The following is a 24,095-nucleotide window of genomic DNA, read 5'->3' as shown; positions in this document are numbered from 1 at the left end:
ACCACCACAGCCAATACCACCACCACCGATACCACCACCAACACCACCAATACTACTACCACCACAACCAATACCACCCCCACCAGTGCAACCACCAATACCACCACCTCCAATACCACCACCAATACCAATACCACACCACCAATACCACCACCAGTACCAATACCACCAGCAATACCATCACCAATACCATCACCTCCATCAATACTACCACCACCAATACCACTACCATCAACACCACCAATACAACCACCAATACCACTACCACCGATAACAACACCGCCAATACCAACACCACCACCACCTCCTTCACCACCAATACCACTACCACCAATACCACCACCGATACCACCATCACCAATACCATCACCACCAATACCATCACTACCAATACCAATGCCAACACTGCCACCACCAATTCCAACACAAATACCACTGCCAGCAATACCACCACCAATACCAATACCACCACCACCAATACCACCACCACGAATATCACCAACACCACCACCAATACCACCACCACCAATACCGCCAATACCACCACCACCACTAATACCACCACCACTAATAACACCACCACCAATACCACCACCACCAATACCAACACCACCAATATCATCACCACTAATACCACCACCAATACCACCACCAGTACGACCACCTCCACCAATACCACCACCACCAATACCACCACCACTTCCCCACCACCAATACCGCCACCAATACCACTACCACCACCTAGACCAATACCACCACCACCAATACCAATACCACCACCAATACCAATACCACCACCACCAACACAACCAAAATCACCACCACCAATACCAACACCATCACCATCAATACCACTACAACTACCACCAACACAACAAATACCGCCACCACAAATACCACCACCACCAATACCACCACCAATACCATTACCACCACCAATATTACCACCACCATCACCACCACCAATACCACCCTGAATACCACTACCACCAACACCACCACCTATACCACCACCACCTATACCACCACCACCAATACCACCACCACCAATACCAACACCACCAATACCAATACCACCAGTACCAATACCACCACCAATACCACCACCACCACTAATGCCACCAGCAATACCACCACCACCAATATCAACACCAATACCACCACCTCCAACACCACCCCCAATACCACCACCTCCACCAACACCACTACCACTACCACCAATACCGCCACCAATACCTCAACCACCACCACAAATAGCACCACCAATACCACTACCACCAATACCTCCACCAATACCTCAACCACCACCACAAATAGCACTACCAATACCCCTACCACCAAGACCACAACCAATACCACCACCACCAATTCAACACCAATACCACCACCTCCAACAACAGCAATACCACCAATAACACCACCACCAATACCACCATCACCAGTACAACCAATACCACCAGCCCGCCAGTACAACCAATACCACAACCAATACCACCAACACCACCACTACCACCACCAAAACCACCACCACCGCCTGTACAACCACCTCCACTAATACCACCACCACCAATACCACAACAACCAATACCACCTCCACCAATAGCACCGCCAATACCTCCACCACCAATACTACCACCTCCACCACCACCAATACCACCTACACCAATACAACCACCACTACCACAGCCAAAACCAACACCAATACACCACCAAAACCACCAACAATACCACCACCAATGCCAACACCACCAATACAATACCACCAACACAACCACCACCAATACCACAGCCAATACCAACAGCAATACCAATAATACCACCACTACCAATACCACCACCACTAATACCACCAATACCACCACCAATACGAATATCATCACCACCACCAATACCACCATCAATACCACCACCAATACCACCACCACAACCACTAATACCACCACCAACACCACTGTTACCAATACCACCACCATTAGTAGCACCAACACCAATACCACCAGCACCAATACCAGTACCACCAACATCACTACCACCAATACCACCACCAATATCACTACCACCACCAGTACCATCACCAATACCACCACCAGTACCATCACCAATACCACCACCACCACCAATACCAGCACCACCACCAATACCACTACCAATACCACCACCAATAACAATACCACCACCACGACCAATACCAACACCACTAGTACCACCACCACCAGTACCACCACTAACACCACCACCAGTACCACCACCCCCAATACCAACACTACCAATACCAATGCCATCAATACCAACACCACCAATACTAACACCACCAAAACGACCACCGCCAATACTACCACCACTAATACCACTGGGAGACATTGTGTACATCGCATGGGATACAACGCATGCCATTACAATGCAGTTGTTACAACGACCGCTTTCTTACATCGCAAACCATTACAATGCAAGTCGTTACGACTTGCTGTAGGGGGCAGAAGGTGTTGGATTGAAAATCTAACACCTTCCCTACTGTTGCAACACCTTCCCTACTGTTGCAGAGACTGGAGTTAGAATATTAAATAATACTATTCCAACATCCAGCGCCCCTACAGCAAGTCGTTGTAACGACTTGCGTTGTAATTGTATGTGATGTAACAACGCAGTTGTTGTAACAAACGCATTGTAATGGCATGCGAAGTATCGCATGTCTTGTAACGTGTCATATTCAATACCACCACCACTAATATCACCACCAGCACCAATACCACCACCAATGCCAATACCACCACCAATAGCACCACCACCACTAATGCCACCACATCCACCATTACCACCACCAATAACAGCAATATTACCACCACCAATACCTCCAATAACACCACCAATATCACCACCACCAGTGCCCCACCACAAATACCACCATCACCAATACCACCACCACCACCAATACCAGTACCACCACCCATACCAATATCACCACCACCAATACCGCCACTAGCAATACCAGCACCACCAATACCACCAATGGCGCTACCACCACCAATACCAGCATCACCAATACCACCACCACAAATACCACCACCACCAATACCTCCTCCACCACCACATACCTCCACCATCACCAATACCACTACCACCAATACCACCACCACCATCAACACCACCACCTCCACCACCAATACTAATACTACCACCACCACCAATACCACCACCAATACCACCACCACCAATACCACCACCACCAATATCACCACCAACACTACCACCACCAATACTACCATCACCAATACCACCACTAACACCACCACCAATACCAACACCACCAATACTAACACCGCCAATTCTAACACTACCAATTCTAACACCACCAAAACCACCACCACCAATACTACCACCACCACCATCAATACCACCGGGAGGCATTGTTTACATTGCATGCAATACAACGCATGCCATTACAATGCAGTTGTTACTACGACTGCATTGTTACATCACAAACCATTACAACACAAGTCGTTACGACTTGCTGTAAGGGTTGAAGCTGTTGGATTTTCACAGACTGGAGTTGGAATAGTAAATTATACTATTCCAACATCCAGCGCCCCCTACAGCAAGTCGTTGTAATGACTTGCGTTGTAATGATATGCGATGTATTGCATGTGTTGTAATGGGTCATATTGAATACCACCACCACTAATATCACCACCACCAATACTACCACCAACACCTATACCACCACCAATACCACCACCATCAATACCACCACCACTACCAATAGCACCACCAACACTACCACCACCAATACTACCACCACCATTACTACCACCACCAATACCACTATCACCAATACCAATACCACCACCACCACAAATACCACCAGTACCACCACCTCCACCAATACCGCCACCAATACTGCTACCACCACCAATACCACTATGACCACCAATACCACTACCAATAGCACCACCGCCAATAGCACCAGCAATACCTCCACCACCAATACTACCACCTCCACCACCCCCAATACCACCACCAATACCACAACCGCCACTACCACCACCAATACCACCACCAATGCCAACACCACCAATTTTTAAAAAATATATATTTTTATTGTTTTTCATACACAACTAGCGTACAAGATGACCCATCCAAATTACACAAGGGCGTGGCCTCGTCAGGGCACAGGCCTCGATACCTGACTCGTAACAGTACATTAAAATAATCGTTAAAAGCCTGCACATACTGCAAATCGTTCCACATCAACATTGGGATACTCGTGCTTACCCTGTACATCGCATCATAAGGCCTTATCATAAATAGGTCAACTTGTACTGCCCCCCTCAACCCTCCCCCTCCCATCCCGTCTCACCGGCATTTCAATCAAGTCAACACATTTTAATAATTCAATAAGCTAAAATAACTGAACACAGGCATGGTACTAGACATGCAGCAATATGGAATCTTGTGACTATATTGGAAGTGGGGGAAACCTTTTCCGTGCATCTCCACACAGCTATCGTAGGACAGCTACACTACAATTTGTCATTTCCCACAGGTGCGCTCAGCTCAGAATCAGCGTCTGCCTCAGCTGTCCTCAGTTCTGCGACCGGGGCCTCCCATGCCCGCGCTGTTTCTAGTGCCTTATAATTGTGGGACCTTTGAGCCTGCTGCAGACTAACTACACTCTCACTCCCCGCCCATGTAAGCAATGCAGCCCTTCGTCTGATAAAACTGGGCCCTCCCAGGGCCCTCCAATGGGACGTAATTTCTCTTTTGGCCAACACCAATCCCAAGTCCAGAAACGTGCTCGTCAATTTTGTCTTGCTAGTATGGGGAAACCAATGTAAGAGACAGGTTCCTTTATCTGGACTAATCTGTTGTTCCGTAATATCCTTTAATAATGTAATGATGTCTTTCCAATAAGTACCCAGCTGTGGACAATCCCATAACATGTGCAAAAGGCCCGCATCCCTCAACCTGCAGCGGGGGTATTGCGTGGTATCTACCCGAAAATATTGGTTAATCTTCGCCGGAGTAAGGTACGCCCTATGCAGTACAAAGAAATGAACCAATTGAAATCTAGCATTCCTAGTGTCCTTCCATGCCCTCCTAACTATTTGCCTCCAGGCCAAGTCTGGTATTTCTTTGTCCATATCTGCCTCCCAGTGGGATCGTAGTCTTTGCAGTGGCGACAGCCCCTCCTCAACCATTCGCCTATATAAGCAGGTCACAGCCTTGTATGTACTTGCCGCCATCGTTACATATTGGCATGCAACGCTTACTGGTGGTTCTAACAGGCCCGTTCCCCAGTATCTCTGAATGGCGGTAACTAAGGCCGTATGGATTAAGTAGTGACCCCGTGGAAGTCCAAATCTCTCCTGTAGTTCATCATAAGGCAATAAGACGCCATCACCATACAGGTCCCCCACAACCTGCAGCCCGAGATCCTCCCACAACGCAAGGGCCGACCAATCTCCCCCATGCAGAAGTGCCGTACACATGCCCAGTGGTATGTCTGGAGCATAAGGGCGCTGCACTCCAACAAAGCCTCAGAGTACGTTCTTCTACGGTTAATGAATCCACCCGCAGTGTTTGCTGCAAGATCACAAATGACAGGACGTGCCGTGCCACCTCTGGTTCAAATTCACGCTCAGGCCCCCAAACTCCTGCGCCACTGCCTGGGTGAGCCCCTGGAACTGCGTGGCCAGGTAGTAAAGTTTGAAATCAGGGACAACAAGTCCCCCCTCTGCCCTGGGCCGCATCAGTGTGTTCAACGCCACCCTTCTCGGCACATTTCCCCAGAGAAAACCGCTCACCATAGAACGGAGTTGTCGAAAAAGGGCAACAGGTATCCACACCGGTAATGAACAGAAGAAATAAAGCAGACGGGGAAGCGCCACCATCTTCACCAACGCCGCTCGACACGCCATTGACAATGGTAACGTTCCCCAAAATTGCATGCTACTCTTAAGCCCTCTCATAGCCCTTCCAATATTACCATCAAGTAGGTCGTCCTGGGTATGGTAAACATGCGTCCCTAAATAAGAGAGGCAACGAGGCTCCCACGTGACGTCATGCACATTCGTGGGTGGGTCACGTTCCTGGGTCACAGGGAAAATGCAAGTTTTCCCCCAATTTACTCTCAAAACAGAGATGTCTCCGAACCTGCGGAGGAGAGCGCAAACCCCCTCCAATGCCTCCCCAGCATCCTCTAAGAACATCAATAGGTCATCCACATACAGCCATATAAAATGCGTCTGGCCATGGAGACTGAGGCCCCGAAACATCCTTCCCAATCGAGCGAAGTTGGTAAATGCTCTATGGCCAGGGCAAATAATAATGGGGAGAGCGGGCAACCCTGTCGGGTGCCTCGCCCTACTGGGTACGAGGAGGAGATGATCGTTCCCACCTTTACTCTAGCGCTGACCGGCGAATACAAAATTTCAGTCCAGCGGATGTATCCCTCCCCCAGCCCGAAGGCCCTCATAACCGAGAACAGATAGGGCCACTCCAAGCTATCAAATGCTTTTGCAATGTCCACCGAAAGGACCACCGCCTGACTGTCCGCCCCATGGTCTCCGCTCAAAATATGTATCAACCTACGTATACTACCGGCTGTATTGCGGGTAGGGATGAAACCAGCCTGATCAGGGTGAACCAAGTGTAACATGTGTGGGAGGAATCGGGTGGCCAGAATACGACTCAAAATTTTATAGTCAGTGGTGAGCATGGATAGGGGTCGGTACCCAGAAGGGTCCGTCGGGGCCTTCCCTGGTTTAAGCAAAGGGCTAATAATGGCTTCCCTAGTCGAGGACGGCAGCACCCCCAATTGGCTTGCTTCCTTAAACACCGATAGCAATCTAGGGGCAAGAATGTCGACATAAGCTGAATAAAACTCGATGGGCAGACCATCAACCCCTGGAGTTTTATTCCGGGCCAGCTGTTTAATAGCGCATCGGACTTCCGCAAGCGTAATATCTTGGCCAAGAGAATTCGCCTGTTCCTCGTCCATGGTGGGCAGCTCCAGGTCTTCCAAGAAAGCTTGCACCTCCGCTCCCCGGACTTCAACTGGCTACTATACAAATCAACGTAGTAATCTCGAAAGCAAGCATTTATTTGATGTTGGGTGTACTCCAACTGTCCCGATGGGGACGTCAACGCCAGTATAGGGACACATTTAGGGAGGGGGTTGGCCAGCCATGCCAGTAAGGTACCCATCTTGTCTCATTCAGCGTGGGCTCGAGCAAAATAAGCTCTATGGTCGGAACAGCGCAAGCGTTCCACTACCGCTGCTACCTTTTCCTTTAATTCCATGACCTCCTCCCGCCTCTCTGGGTAAGTAGAGTGCCCCCGTTCAGCTCCCCTAAGATTCTCCTCTGCTGTGTCTATCTCCTGCAACAGCGTTTTCCTCACTCCCACCAAATTGGCTATGCAGAATCCACGGACCACCACCTTGAAAGCATCCCATTCAAGAGCGGTTGTCGTAGCAGTGCCCTCATTGTCATTAAAGTACTGCTCTATCCCTGCCTCCAGGTCAGCTCTGAAGGCCGGGTCCTCCAGCATCTCCGGATGCAGCCGCCAGGTCGGGATCGCTGAGCGCTCTCTGGTCCAGCAGAAACTCACCAGCAACGGGTTATGGTCCGACACAGTGCGAGCTAAGTGTTCACTATGGGCCACCAGAGGGGCTAGGTCTGCGCTACACAGTACCACATCAAGTCTCACGTGCAATTCGTGTATAGCCGAAAAAAAGGAGTAATCGCGTTCATCGAGGTGCTGGGCTCGCCATATATCGATAAGTCCCCAGCTATCCTGCCACTGGGCTCTAACCTTTGAGAGTTTATGTATTGGGGCAGCCGGCAATGGTGGATGGGACCTATCCATGGTCACGTCTGCAATGGAGTTGAAGTCCCCTCCCAGCAACCCCGGGTTCGTGAAGTACCCAGCCAGGGCATCAGACATGCGTGCAAAGAAAGTTGCTTGTTCCACGTTAGGGGCATAAACACTACAGAGGGTCACATTTCTCCCATTCAGGCGCCCCCTAACAGACACGTAACGGCCCTCCGGGTCTATCAACCTCGGCCCTGACCCAGATCAGCACTCCCCTCGCAAAAGCTGAGTAAGTAGTATAATGGAGCTGCCCCCGCCATCTGCGCTGCAATGCCTCCCCCTCAGTCCTATTCAGGTGGGTTTCCTGTAAGAAGACTATTTGCGCACCTCTTTGTACTAGATACGAGTCAACTTTATACCTACGCTGCATAGTGTGTAACCCCGCACATTCCAAGTCATGCCTTTTACATCAGGTAATGGGGTCATTGGTCAGTAGCATAAAACACCAAAAATCACTATTCCTTCCTAGACACGCCGGTGAGTCCCAGTACCCAACTCTAACATCCCCTCGCCCCAACAATCCCACACCACCCTCTGCATCGCCCTCCCTCCCTAGAACAGGCACTAACATAGCAAATCCCGTCCAAACTAACCCAACAATTGCCCTTGTGGAGTTAAAGGCGTACTAACTGGGACAATCCGGTGGGGGCTGGATAGAGCCTATCAATCAATCAATCAGGTAAAACAACACCTAAGCATTGCCCCGAGGATCCCGTAGATCGTGACAATTCAAGCCCCCCTCCTGCTTGCAATTAGCGCCCCCAACGTTCAGCTAATATCTAAGTGCGGCATCTGAGGATCAAACCTGGACCTCCCCCCATCCACAGCCCCATGGATCATCACGTTAAGTTTGGAGTACCGTCTGCTCGTCTGTTCCTGGTCTCGACAGTCCCTTCACCATCACAGAAAGTGCAAATGTTACTCATCGATGAGATCGTCTGCTGTTCCGGGCATGACCAGCGGCAAGTGTACATTGTCGGACCCCGATGACTCAGCTCCCGATCGGTCTCCGTCCTTCTCCACATCTGATTCTAGCAGCTGAGTCACTATCAAATCCCCAGATATGGTTGATACCGCTGCCAAGGCACTCCTGCGCTCCACTGCAGTCTGTGAAACAGAAGGCTTCTGCAGATCCAGTCGTCGACGCCGTATCCGTTGTGACTTCCGGACCTGTGAGGGCCCAGCGAGGCCCCGGGAGCTGTGCTCAGATCCATCCTTGCCAGCTCTATAAGATTCTAGCCATGTCCACACATCTTCCGGTGTTTCATGGAAGCAAGTTTTCCCATCCAGGATTATTCGGAGTTTGGCAGGGAACAACAGGGAGTACTGGAGCCCCTCCGCCCGCAGTTCCTTCTTGATCGCCTGGAAGGATGCGCGGCGCCTCTGCATCTCAAAGGTATAGTCCGGGAACAGAATGACCCTACTGTTACCCACATGGAACGGCCCATCAGTGCGGGCCTTCTGGAGCAGCAAGTATCTATCTCTAAAGTGCAGCAGTCGGGCCACCACCGGTCAGGGAGGCTGCCCCTGCTGCGGCGGTCTTGCCAGGACTCGATGCGCCCGCTCCAGTGTGTAAAAAGTCGATAGACCCTCTGGAGCCACCACCGTTCTCAGCCAGTCCTCCAAGTAGCGAATCATATCTGATCCATCTGCTTTTTCCGTCAGGACCACGCGGATGTTGTTCCGCCTGTTTCTCTCTTCCGCGTCTTCGGTTCGCCTCTCCAGCGCCGGTATACGATCCAAAGCAGATGTCACGTTCGCAGCCGGTGCCTTCTGTGCAGGTTCCACCTCTTGGACCACCTTCTCCATGTTCTGCACCCTGTCTGTTAACTTAGAGTGGTCTGCCCGCAACAGGCGAAGGCCTGTCACCACCTGTGCAATGTCCTGCTGCAGGGCAGCACGAGAATCTGCAATGGCCGCCAAAATCCTATCCAGCTGGCCCTGCAGCCCTGTATCTTGCGGGAGTTCACATTTCTCCTGCTCTGGCTGGGGCAGGGGTTCCGTATCCGACTGTTGTTGCGTTCCATCCTTTTTCCCCTTGGTTTTGCCCATGTCGAAGATCTCCAGGCCGCCCTCACAGGGCCCGAGGTGCAGGATCTCCACTGTATGCCCCCAGGTGCAATTGCAGCACGTCACCAAGGGGGTCAGTTTTCCCTCAGTCACAAGTGGGTCAGCACTCCGCCGCCGGTGCGCCCCAGTCCAGCACCACCAGAGTGCTCTGCAGGGCAGCCCCGCCAACAGTACGGGGCTGGGCCGGGCAATGTCCCCAGTGTTACGTAACTCAGCCCGCGTCTAATCCCAGGCCTCGTGCTTCTCCCTGTTGTGATCGCCAACGTTCGCAGGCCCCCGACACTTCCAGGCCGACGCGGTGGTCCCCATTCAAGTGCAGGCAGAGTCAGTGCTTCTCGCCTCTTCCGCTTCCCTCAGCTTTCCTCATACCCCGGCTTGCGCCAGGCTCGCTGACCCACACCCATTCCTCATACACTCCGGCCTCAGGGGCAACTTCCTGTCTCCTACTCCCAGGCCTCTCAGGGCAGTGGTGCACCCCAGAGAGCTGTTCCCTAGTCCTTCGGGGTAGGACCCCAGCGTTCGGGCTCTCAGTCCAGGCACGAACAGCCAACTCCCCCACTATCGCTCCACAGCCAGGTCAATCTTCCGGGCTCCCACTTCCACCCATACGCCGGCTCGCAGTGCCCGGCGGTCCCCGGGCCACACACCCGCCTCCGCAGCCGGCAGCACCAGGTTCCACCCCGCCCCACTCACCAGCTCAGGGTCAGGTAGCGCAGGTCCTCCAGCAGTTCCTAATTTGTGGTATGGACCCGCCGCCGCCTGCCTGCCGTATTCACTCCGGGCCCAGGGGGGACGGGGGGGAGGGGGAAGGGGCTCCCAGGACACCCCCTCCGCAGCGCCCTGCAAGGTCTCGGCAACTCCACTAGGCCTCCGCCAGGGTGGGCCGCTTTCCTCTCTTCGTTCCGCCTCCGCTTTCCCTGACCAGCTCTGCTCCCCCACAGAGACGATTCCTCTTCTCACCTGCACTCGCGGCCACAGTCCGCCTCCTCGTCAGTGTGGCCCGGGAGCCGCCGATCGGCACATCGTCGCCATTTTGGAAACTCTGCTAGGCCTCTGCCGGGATGGACCGCTTCCTCTCTTCGTTCCGCCTCCGCAGCCCTTGACCAGCTCTGCTCCCCCGTTAGAGACGATTCCTCTTCTCTCCAGCACTCGCGGCCATAGTCCGCCTCCCCGTCAGTGCGGCCCGGGATCCGCCGATCAGCACAGCGCTGCCATTTTGGAAACGCCGCTAGGCAGCAACGCGGCCCGGAGAGTCGCCACCACTCCTCAAAACTTGCCGTTTGGGGGACCAAAGTGCTCCGATACGGTGTCCCCACTGTCCCCAATCACCAGGGGACCTTAGGGGGGTCAAGGTGTCTCTTAGGATAATATCGGGACCCTCACAGCGGAGCTCAGCGCTCACGCCTCCGCTCGCATTGGCTTCCAAGCCACGCCCCCATGCCAACACCACCAATACCACCACCAGTACCGCCAATACAATACCACCACCACCACCAATACAAATACTACCACCACCAATACCACCACCACAACTAATACCACCAATACACCACCAATACCACCACCACTAACACCACCAATCACACCACCAATACCACCGCCAATATCACCACCAATATCACCAGCACCAATACCACCGTTACCAATACCACCACCACTAAAAGCACCACCACCAATACCACCAGCACCAATACCAGTAACACTAACACCAACTCCAATACCACTACCACCAATACCACTACCAATACCACTACTACCAATACAACCACCAATACCACCACCACCAATACCACCACCAACAATACACCACCAATACCACCAGCAATACCACCACCACCACTAACCACCACCACCAATACCACCACCACCAGTACCACCACTAATATCACCACCAATATCAACAATATCAACACCACCAATTCTAACACCACCAAAATCACCACCACCACCACCAATACCACCATTACCAATACCACTGGGAGACATTGTTTACATCGCATGAGATACAACGCATGCCATTACAACGCAGTTGTTACAACAACAGCATTGTTACATCGCAAACCATTACAACACGAGTCGTTACGACTTGCTGTAGGGGCACAAGCTGTTGGATTTTCACAGACTGGAGTTGGAATAGTAAATTATACTATACCCATATCCAGCGCCCCCTACAGCAAGTCGTTGTAATGACTTGTGTTGTAATGGTATGCGATGTAAAAGCGTGGTTGTTGTAACAAGCAAGTTGTAATGGCTATGACTTGCTGTAGGGGGCAGAAGGTGTTGGATTGAAAATCCAACACCTTACCTGCTGTTGCACAGACTGGAGTTGGAAGAGTGAATTATACTATTCCAACATCCAGCACCCCCTACAGCAAGTCATTGTAACGACTTGCGTTGTAACAATGCGGTTGTTGTAACAAACGAGTTGTAATTGCATGCATTGTAACGTGTCAGATTCAATACCACCACCACTAATAATACCACCACCACTAATATTACCACCACCACCAGTACCACCACCACCAATCCCAATCGCCACCACTAGTGCCAATACCACCACTAACACCACCAATACCGATTTCACCACCACCAAGGCCAATACCATCACAATTACTGCCACCACCAATACCGCCCCCACCAATACCACCACCACCAATGCCGCCACCAATACCTCCTCCACCACCAATACCACCACCAATACCACCACAACCAACACCACAACCAATACCACCACCAATATCACCACCACCAATACCACCACCACCAATACAACCACCACCCCATCAATACCACCACCACCAATGCCACCACCATTACCACCAATACCACCCCCACCATCAATGCCACCACCACCAATACCACCACCACCAATACCATCACTACTGATACCACCACCACCAATACCACCATTACCACCAATACCACCACCACCACCAATACCTCCACCACCCCATCAATACCACCAATACCACCACCACCAATGCCACCACCACCATTCCCACCAATACCACCCCCACCATCAATGCCACCACCACCAATACCACCACCAATACCATCACTACTGATACCACCACCACCAATACCACCATTACCACCAATACCACCACAACCACCAATACCCCCATCACCAGTATCACCATCATCAGTACCACCATCTATACCACCACAATACCAATAATACCACCACCACAATACCACCACCGCCATTACCACCAATACCACCACCACCAATACAACCACCATGACCATCACCAATACTACCACCACCAATACCAATATCACCACAAATACCCCCACCCCCACCAATGCCACCACCACCAATAACATCACCACCAATACCACCACCACCAATACCACCACCACCAATGCCGGTACCACCACCACCACCACCAATACCACCACCCCCATACCAATACCGCCACGACCAATACCAGGAATCCACCACCAACAATACCAGCAGCACCAATACAACCACCACCACCAATACCACCAACACAAATAACAATATCAATACCACCAACATGTAATACCACCACCACCAATACCAACACCACCATTACCACCACCAATACCACCACCACCAATACCACCATCACCAATAGCACCACCATCACCAATACCCATACCACCACCAATACCATCACCACCAGTACCAATACCACCAATACCAATAATACCACCACCAGCAATACCGCCACTACCACCACCCATACCACCACCACCAATACCACCACCACCAATACCAGTACCACCACCACCAATACAAATACCACCACCACCAATACCACCACCACCAATACCACCGCCAACACAAATACCACCAATACCACCACAACCAATACAAATACCACCACCACCAATAGCAATAACACCATGCCCAATACCACCACCTCAGCGCCTCTCGCTCATTAGTAATAGCAGGGGCACTGTACGAGGCTGGAGCTGCAGCCAAGACCATCTTTCCCTCCATGCCAATGCCACCACCAATACCGCCACCACCAATACCACCAACACAAATACCACCACCACCAATACCACCAACACAAATACCACCACCACCACCAATACCACCACCAATACTACCACCACCAATACCACCACCACCACCACCAGTACCAATACCACCACCACCAATACCACCACTAGCAATACCACCACCACCACCACCCATACCACCACCACCAATACCACCACCACCAGTACCAATACCACATACCACCAGCAATACCACCACCACCAGAAATACCACCAATACCACCTCTACCAATACCACCACCACCAATACCACCACCACACCACCACCACTTCCAATACCACCACCAATACCAGTACCACAACCACAAATACCAATACCGCCACCACCAATACCAGCACCAATACCACCAACACCAATAGCAATACCACCACCACCAATACCAATACCACCACCTCAGTGCATCTCGCTCATTAGTAATAGCAGGGCCACTGTACGACGCCAGAGCTGCAGCCAAGACCATCCATGCCGGCCATAAAGCACAGCCCACCCTGCACCAGGAGATGAAGCCAGTGCCCTACTACAGCTTAAGTGTTTTTTATTAGGCCAAAGATAGCAATGACATTACCCAATGCCACACTGCACAGTCAAATCACAGAGAGGGCAGGAAATAGCCACCCCTCCCGCTCTTCCTCCTGAACCGCGACAATGTAATCACAGAGCTAAAGGGGTTGGAGCACTTTGTTAGTGTTTATAGCTCGGATCATATGTAACTTTCACTTCACACTTTGTGTCTGTGTAATTTACAACACTTACACATCTTCACTGCACTATTTATCACTACTTTGAAGACGTCGCAGGCCGGTCTAATCATCCGATATTTACAATCTAATAAGCGGTAGAGAAGGCCCTTTATTGCAATGCAATAGGTCTCGCATTTGCGAGAGTTTAAGCAATTAGTACTGTATATGACAATGCCTTTTATGTTTTAAAACCCAAAACATAAATACATGCTTTGTCATTTACAATGTCAATAGATCAAACTTGCGTGAATGCGAGATCTATGGCATTGCAAATGCTTGTTATACAGTGTAGGTAGGCCTCTTTGGCATGACACTTTAAGTTCACACTTGGTTCCATTGTTTGGGTGGTAAATATGTCTGGATCCCTATTGAGACTCTGTACATGCACTAGGCAACTGCCAATTTACCAGACCCAACAATATCCAGTGCAATGTTTGCAGGAGCCACTTTAATTATACCGTTTTTCCTCAAAAGATGAGTGGCTCTTCAAAAAATGCCTCTTACTACTTGCTCCATTCATCACAGGGAAATCTTGAACAAAAAGATGCCCTCGGTCCTCAGCATGGTTATGAAAACATTTCTTACAGATGGAAGGGTCCGTTTATGTTTTAACGAACAACATTATGATTTTCCCTCAATATTTGCTGTCGCCCTTTGATGTCAAATGAACATTAACTTCTGTACTTAAAAGCCACTTCCTTCACATAACAAGAATAACAAGATATCAATTTATCTCTTTGCAAATGGGATGTTAGCAAGCTTAATATCCCGTGTGAGGCACAGTATGGGTGCTGCCACGGCAGTCAGATGTTACTGGGTTCCAATTACAAAAATTGCAGAAATGTACAATTGGGTTCCAGGGACCACCGGCATACTGGACCACAACGTGGATTACAAGCCACTTCACTCTCAGGACAGCAAGGCAGAGCAGTCCATTGTTTATTCAAGGAGGTGTGGTGGGCTAAACAATCGAGACACAAAAAACAAGTTAATATCACCCAGTGAGGCTAACTACTACTTCAGACACTGTCAAAGGAAAAGTACTTTACTACAACCAAAACGAAACACTACAGATGACATCAAGAATATTCTCAGTCCCCTTCCTGGCCTAAGACTAGAATGAAAAAGTTATCATTGTGCCAAGGTGCAAGGTGATTCTATAACTATGAGCAGTGGCAAATGTCTTCACTGTACGTGAACAAAGGATCCGTGGTTCCTAACACAAATTGGGAAACCAGCAGTCGTGAGCACAGTATGCAAACTCAGTTCAGCAACCACTCGCTCCAGTTGATACTTTTTTTGTGGGAAATGTCTCAGTGTGTTGGACTTAAGTGAAAGGTCACGCCCAAATTCAAAGGATTGACAGATGCTGAAGGTTTCTTTATCTTCACACAAAAGCCGTTCAGCCCCTAACGAATGCTTACCTCCCAAAATGGCCACAAGAGTGCATTCTGACATAGCGATGCTGCTCAGACAACAAAGTGAAAGACCCAATTGATGGACGGAATGCAGAACAAATCAAAACATTCACCCCCAGTCAAGAGATCTGGGTTAACTCCATCATTCTTTTGCTACCCAAGTTTGGACCTGGCCATATGCAAATCAGTCTTGACCCTGTGCCTCATTGGAACAGTCCAGCCCGAACTGCCAAGTCAGGTCTTCCCTGGACCGGACACAAGCATCCTAGGACCGATTTCGGGGTTTCACCCCTCTTCAGCCAGGATAGCTTGATTCCAGTGGCACAGTGAGCCATGACCCACGTCTGGGAATACCTGGCGTACTTAGGGCGAGAAAGCAAAAGACACACAATTGATGGACGGTCCTAGGATGCTTGTTTCCAGTCCAGGGAGGACCTGGCTCGGCAGTTCGGGCTGGACTGTTCCCATGAGGCACAGGGTCAAGACTGATTTGCATATGGCTAGGTTCAAACTGGAATGGCATGGTGATCAAAAAAACGAAGGATTTAGGCCCAGATCTCTGTACTGGTGTGAATGTATGACATTGTTCTGCATTCTGTCCATCAACTGCTGTTTTTGCATCAGACAACAAAGTGGGCAACGTCTAGTTCCCAGTACTAGCGATAATACGGCCTAGGGGAGTCCATGATGTTGCGGAAGTAGAGGTGGTCGCGCAGCACTCATATTTTAAGGTAAAAGCACCTACCACACATAAGAATTTCTCAGGTGCAGTTGGATTTTTCCAGAAGGGAGAGAATAGAGTCGATGAGCACAGCACCAAGGATACTGCCCCACATCAGGGGGACACTTGCTGGGTTCAAGGGACCAGGAATCACAAGCTGATAGACACAGAGAACGATACAGAGCTCTCCCATTAAGCATTCATTGCGGAATGTCATGTTTTAACCCACTATTAAACAATAAACGGATGTGTCAAATTGTGTTTCTCCTTGTATTTCCTGTCCTTCACCTTGCTTCATTTTCTCTATTTTCCCTTCCCCCCTTTCTGGGTTGGTACGTGCCTCGAATGTTATGAGATAGGAATTTCGAGAGGTGGCCGTTAACGGGCATTCTCGGTCAAACGACGGTGTGAAGAGTCAATTAAATGCATTCTCTTCAATGTTAGTTTCCATGTCTCCCTAAATACGACACTGGACATCTGCGTGTGACTAAAGTCCAGATTTGAAAGCAGAGAGCTAGGTCTGAAGAGGCTGGTCATCACTCAAAGGCGGATGAAGTGGGTACTGCTAAATTTGCTAATAGCAACATCTATTGTTTACAGCACTGCGAAATAAAAATTAAAAAAACCGCAGCAGAAAGCACTAAATGAGAAAAACATTATCTACCCCTAGCCTGCACTGAAACAACAAGACCACCACTGGCTTAATGAGAATGACAAGGGTACAATCAGCACCCCATGCGTTTCCAAAAGAGGAAAAAAACCAAGTGATTTTGATAGAAATTTTCCATGAACATGAAACCAAATGAGCTCCGAATTAAGAATTAAATACATGCCCTTCGACGGCCATACTGTTTTACAGGCCTTTCCCAAGCTCGTTAAGGAGTTTGAGCAGGAAATAAGAGGCCTACCCCCAGATGCATCAAGCATCCATTTTGTGATTCCTTATTAGCGAAAAATAAGGAATCGCTAATAAGGAATAGCAAAATAGTATTTAAGAAGAAATCACTTTAAAAATAGCGATTTCTTAAAATTCCTTAATTTCGATTCGCAAATTGCGAGTCGCAATTAAGGAATACCTCCCCATTCATTCCTATGGGCCTAGAGGGCCATAGGAATGAATGGGAAGAATTTTCAATTTGCGAATCGCAATTAGCGAATCGCAAAATGAGAATGCGATTTCAAGGGTGCAGGGGTGTCCTGTTGCACCCCTAAAATTGATCTGTGCACATATGTTGCGCACACACATGCCCTTAGGGCAGGTGTGTGCGCAACATGCTACTTTATTTTTCAAAGTTTTTGCAAATTACCATGAAGTTGTACTTCATGGTAATTTGCGTGCCCTATTAGCGAAATCGCTATTTTATAAACTTTAATGCATTGCATTTAAGGATTCTCAATTTGAGATTCCTTAAATGCAAGAAATCGCAATTTAGCGAATTCTCAATTTGCGATTTTTGCATTTGGGATGATGCATCCCAAATGCAAAAATACCGGTCGCAAAGGGGCAGATTCTGAGAATCTGCCCCTTTGCGACCAGATTTTCCTTTGATGCATCTGGGCCCTACTAGTGTATTAAATGCCATTCACCCGTGCAAAGCCTGCTCTGCTCAAAGTAACATGCTTTGCGAAGGTTGAAAATCAAACTGTGATATGTTAAAATGCCATGTCACGTTGTAAAGATTCTTGCGGCTCACTGTGCCAATATTGCATTTCCTTGCAAATCGCAAAGCAATGGGTGATTACTTTTCTCAATAAGTTATAAGAAAACGTCAATAGCCCTGGAAAGCACTGAAAAGTTACTTTGTGCACTGGTCAGTTGGTAAACATTTGCAAACTGGAAGCGGTCCTCGAGGGAAAGTTTTTCCCGTCTGAATGACAGCTTTGGGCATTGGACAGATGTGAAAGTGATCCCACCTTTTTTGCCAATGCATTCCCTGTTAGCAAACGCAAACGAAGAAGCGGAGTTCTATTGTCCCATGCAGGCCTCCTTCTGTCTCTACCTTCGTAGGCACCGGCCAGGATTCGCAGACTTCCAGGGAGGATAATAACCCCCAGATTCATCAAACCCAAATTCTGCGATTTCAAAATTGCGAGAAATACCGAATCGCAATTTAGAAATCGCAGAATGGGATGCATGAAAAATTGCGATTAAAAAAAGCGAATCGCAATCGGCCGCAATTGCCGATTGCGATTTTCCCAAAATTGCATAAAATTAGCAGAATCTGCAGTTTTCCTTGTTGAAATTGCGATCTCGCAATTACCGAAATCGCAAATTGCGATCTCGCTAATTGCGAGATCGCAAAAGCGGGAAGTCGCATTTCGAGCACAGTGATGACATCACAACCAGGAAGCAGGCAGTTCCCACCCTCATTCGGCATACTGAGCCTGAAGGGGAAGCAGCACTGTCCAGAGCTCCACTCCAGACCACCTCCAGCTCAAAATCAGGAGACACCCCAGTGCAGAAAATGTCCCAGGAAGCAGCAGGGGGCAGTTCCTCAGAAAGGAAACGCAAAATAAAGTTTTCTGAACAAGAATTGGAATACCTCATAGATGGAGTGAGCAAAGACCACGACCGGCTCTTTGGGAAGGACTCAAGGAGGGTGCCTGAGGCGGACAAAAGAAGGATTTGGATGCGCATCCGCGCCAAAGTAAATTCCGTGGGAGTGACCCAGCGCTCCATAGAAGAATTAAAGAAGAGGTGGTACGACCTCAGAGGGCGTGCCAAGGAGAGGATTGCAGAGAGGCTGGGGGAGCGTGTCGCAACAGGAGGAGGAGAGGCCACTGTCCCACCCAACACCCCACTTGAGGACCTTGTGGAGGACACCCTGAACCCCCAGGCATGCGTGGGGGTAACCCAGCTGGACTCCTCCCGACCCACCCAAGATTCCCAAGGTAAGTGCCAAGCGACTGCGACCCTGTCCCCTAACAATGGCCATGACCCCAGAGCAACCCGTCATAAACCCCAGTCATGCAGCCCATGCACACCAGAAAAGCCCTATTGCATTGTGGGACATGTAGTCTGACCACAATTTCCAGCCAGACCTGTCCAGTGAGAATCAATCCTACAGCCAGTCAGGGAATGTTAGCCTGCATGCATGTAGCAACCTTCCATGTGCAAGATACATGTCATTAATCAACGTCCACTTTACATCACAGGTGGCGCTGAAGAACCCAGCACTGATAGTGAGGCACTGCAAATAGATGACAATCCTGAGGACACCGAGGGAGACGTCCATCCTTCCCCTCAAACAGGACCATCAGGGCAAGCTGCAGCACCAGCAGTAGTACCACCACCTGCCCCTGTGGACAGTGCCACCTCAGCAACAACAGGCCCGCCACGACCGCAGCGTGTGACACATGCCAGTGGGACTGACAACAACAGCTGCAGCACGGAAACAAACCCGGCGCACTGCCACTGTGAGAACACAGTCCAGCGGACTGGTGAGGGAGCCGCGCGACACAACACCACGCGCTGGCAGGGGGGTGAATGTGCGGGTACCTGGCCTCTCTATTGAGCGCCACCAGAAGCAGGCCCGTCATCTTGCAGTAATTCACCTACAGCTGCACAAGACCGCTAGGAATGTGGGACAGCTCTCAGACAGAATGGAGAGGATGACCGCTGCAGTGGAGGACAACACCCAGGCCATATTGACCCAGCGGTACGTCAACCGGCGCCGCCACCGCCAGCTGCTGAACCGCCTGTCCGCGTACACGCGGTCAAACTACATCATAGGGAATGCCACCTCCCAACTCTCACGACGCTCGTTGGCCATGCAAGTACAAATGGTCCAATGCTGCGAAGATGTCGCAAGGGCACTGGAGCAAGTTACCACTGCAGTGCAGGGTCTGCAGGCAACTGGCCATGGCCAGGTAGGTGGGGGGGATGACGCAAGTGAGGGAAATTCAAGCCACAGCAGCCAATCGGTGCCACTGGTGATAGTACCCCGCCGCCGCAGCAGGCCCACCGCTGCCTCACGGGAAAATGCTGAGGAAGAGCTGGAAAGGCGACTGGGAGCGTCCGCCCGAAGGCGCCATTGACTATTTCTTTTGTACCATGAAGGGCCATGCTGCTGAGACAAGCATGCCCTTCTCACATACATGGGGACATATGACTCAATACAGCTCTCATGTTACTGTGTGAAAAAATGCAACTTTATTGTGAACAAAACAATAACATATATTCAGTACCAGTTAATCTGACTCATGTCATTATTTCAATTGTCATGCATGAGTGAAGTGTTGGGTGAGGGGAGTGGGTGCACTAAAAACAGTTAATAGTGATTTGGTTGCGGCGCCTGTGTCCTTCTGCAGGATTCTCCCCGCGTGCATGACGCACATGTGCAGGTGGGCGGTTGTCCCCTTCCGACTCACTGCCAGAGATCTCTACAGGTATCCTGCGCTTGGTAGCAATGTTGTGGAGTATTGCACACACGGCCACGATGCGGCAGCAGACCTCAGGCTTGTATTTGAGGGCCCCACCAGTCTGGTGAAGTATGCGGAATCGGCTCTTCAAAAGCCCAAATGTCCTCTCAATGCATTTTCTTGTGCGTATGTGTGCAGCATTGTAACGCCGTTGCTGTGGTGTTGCAGGGTTGAGGTATGGGGTGAGGAGGTACTCACGGAGACCGTAGGCGCGGTCACCTGAATGAAATGAGCAGAGGGTGAGTGCCTGTTATGCACAGCTACATGGTCACAGTCTACTATTTGGTGGCATGTGTACTTACCTGGTAGGTGTCCTTCGCCAAAGTCTCCCCTGGCCAGTCGTGTGTGCATGCCGCTGTGCCGGAATAGGAAGGAGTCATGTGTGCTCCCCGGGTATTGTGCCACTATGTCCGTGATGATTGTCTTAGCATTGCACACCATCTGGATATTCAGGGAGTGGTAGGACTTGCGGTTCCGGTACATGTATTCTGTTTGTGCAGGTGGGCAGATGTGGATGTGGGTACAGTCAATGCATCCTATTACATGTGGGAATTGCGCAATGTTTTCGAAATTAAGCTTGGTTTGATTCAAGTCCTGTTGGGTGGTCGGGAATGTGATGTAATGGTGTAGCCGGGACAGCATTGCCTCCAGGAAACTCCTTAGGCAGCGGGACATGGTGCTCTGGGAGATCCCCCCTGCAACAGCGACTATCCCCTGGAAGCTTCCGGAGGCCAGGAGGTGCAGGCTGCATAAGACCTGGACATGGGTGGGCATGGCATTGGTCCTCCTTGTTGGGTGCTGCATCAGGGGTCTAGGTCCCGGATCAGCTTAGTGATCATTGCCCCATTCAGGCGGTACTTGGAGTAGATTTGCTCCGCAGTTTGGCCCAGAAGGGTGATCCGCTGGCGGAATATTCGCTCCTGGATCCTGCGTCTGTTCCTTGCTGCAGCCTGGAGCCTTTGCCGTCTGACCACCATGTAGAGTCCAGGCATTATGAGAGTCCTCATGCTCCTACTGTGTCTCCTTAAGTGTGTTTGATCAGGCCTGCACCTGTGGCTAGTTAATGTTTTTTGTAATTTTCTTTCTTCATGGTTACAACCTGGTTTGGGTTCTCCTTAAATTGCGCGTCACAAATAGCGATTTTCTGATTTTTCGCAATTTGCGAGTTTATGAATTGCGTTAGCGATTATTTTGCGAGTTCGCAAAATATTTCGCAGATTCCATGGATTCTCGCAAATTCCGATTCGCTATAGGGGCTCCTCCTAGATTCTGCGAATTATTTAGCGATTTCGCAATTTTTTTTCGCGATTTCGCTATTTTTAACTTTTTCTAATCATGAATTGCATTTCATTAAATTGCAATCACAATAGCTAATTCGCAGCTATTGCGATCGCAATTTTGGTTGATGAATCTGGCTGTTAGGCAGGAGTTTTGCGAATCCCTCCGCCTCGCCTCTTTACAGGTCTGGGATTTGTCTACTTACATCGCAGGCTCTGAGCAAATATAGTGCGACCTGGTGAATATTGCTATTCCTATGGGAAGCAGAGGATACTAACTCCAGAGCGAAAAGAAGACCCCGAGAAGAAAATGAAGCAAAAAAACACGCTTTAGGCCAGCTGTTGCTAACTAGGTTATCAAGATGCAGGCCAAATCCGAGTCAGGCAAAGAGGATTACTTCTTAGGCATCTCTTGACACAGATGAGCTTCAGAGACAAGGCTGACGGGCTTGCGGAACACGAATAAACAGGTTGTCATGGCCATGCGCGGCTACCAGAAGGCGCCACCCTCCACACAAACAAAAAAGGTGCAAACACCTTGAAAGCAGGGCATAAATATTCCAACAGCGGTATATTCCTATTGAAAGGCGGCAGATCAATCCAATTTAAAAACTATACTAGAATCACTAATTACAGTGACGACCAGATCATTTTCCTAACAACTAATAATGCATATTTATTTAAATTGGTACACTTTTACAATTACCTGCAGATTCAAGACTCAATTCTGCTAGTAACTTGGTGCCGTTTTTGATTCTAGCCTATGCAGCCTCTTCTTTGCCTTCAAAAGATGAGAACGCAGACAGAACACTGATAAGCACCATACACTGGCTCAGGTGAAAACCTGACAAACTTTGGGACTAAAGATGATTTTTACCATGAAGGGGATTTTGTACTTGGCAAAGAACTGTGAATTGTAAGTGGACGGTAAGTCAGCTGATAGCGCCAGTATCTCAGCCACTCTTCTGGTTGATGATATTTCCACCCGAAAAACTGTCTTTAGGATCAAGCATTTCTTATCACCACTGATCACAAAATCTAACAAATGAACTTGCAGCTTAGCACCATGATTGTCTCATCGAGCTGGTATTTACAGAACAGAAGAGTAGTTGGATATTGGAACTTCTGAAAAACAATTGTCAAGGAAGAAACCTTTACCCAGAATGCTCACAAAGACGGATAGTGCCTCTATTTAATATAGAGTGTTGTAGAAATCAATAAGGTTTATCAGGCAAAAGAACAAGTTCCTTACCTTCGGTAACGCTTTTTCTGGTGGATACAGTATCTGCATGTGGATTCCTTACCTTTTGAATTACCCCTGTGCCAGCATTCCACGGAAATTAATTTCTTAGCTCTCCCACGTCAACGAGGACTTCACAATAGCACGGCTCAGCTCATGAGTTCGTACAACTTAATACAAGTATACACAGTATACAAAATATATACACAAATACATACAGTACATATATACATAAAAAGGAAAAGTCAAAAACTAAAGAATTTTCCTAGTATTAAACTGTATGGTATATAAATGACATA

This window comes from Lissotriton helveticus, chromosome 9, assembly GCF_964261635.1.
Source record: "Lissotriton helveticus chromosome 9, aLisHel1.1, whole genome shotgun sequence".
Lineage (NCBI taxonomy): Eukaryota > Metazoa > Chordata > Amphibia > Caudata > Salamandridae > Lissotriton > Lissotriton helveticus.
This window is presented reverse-complemented; position numbering follows the sequence as displayed.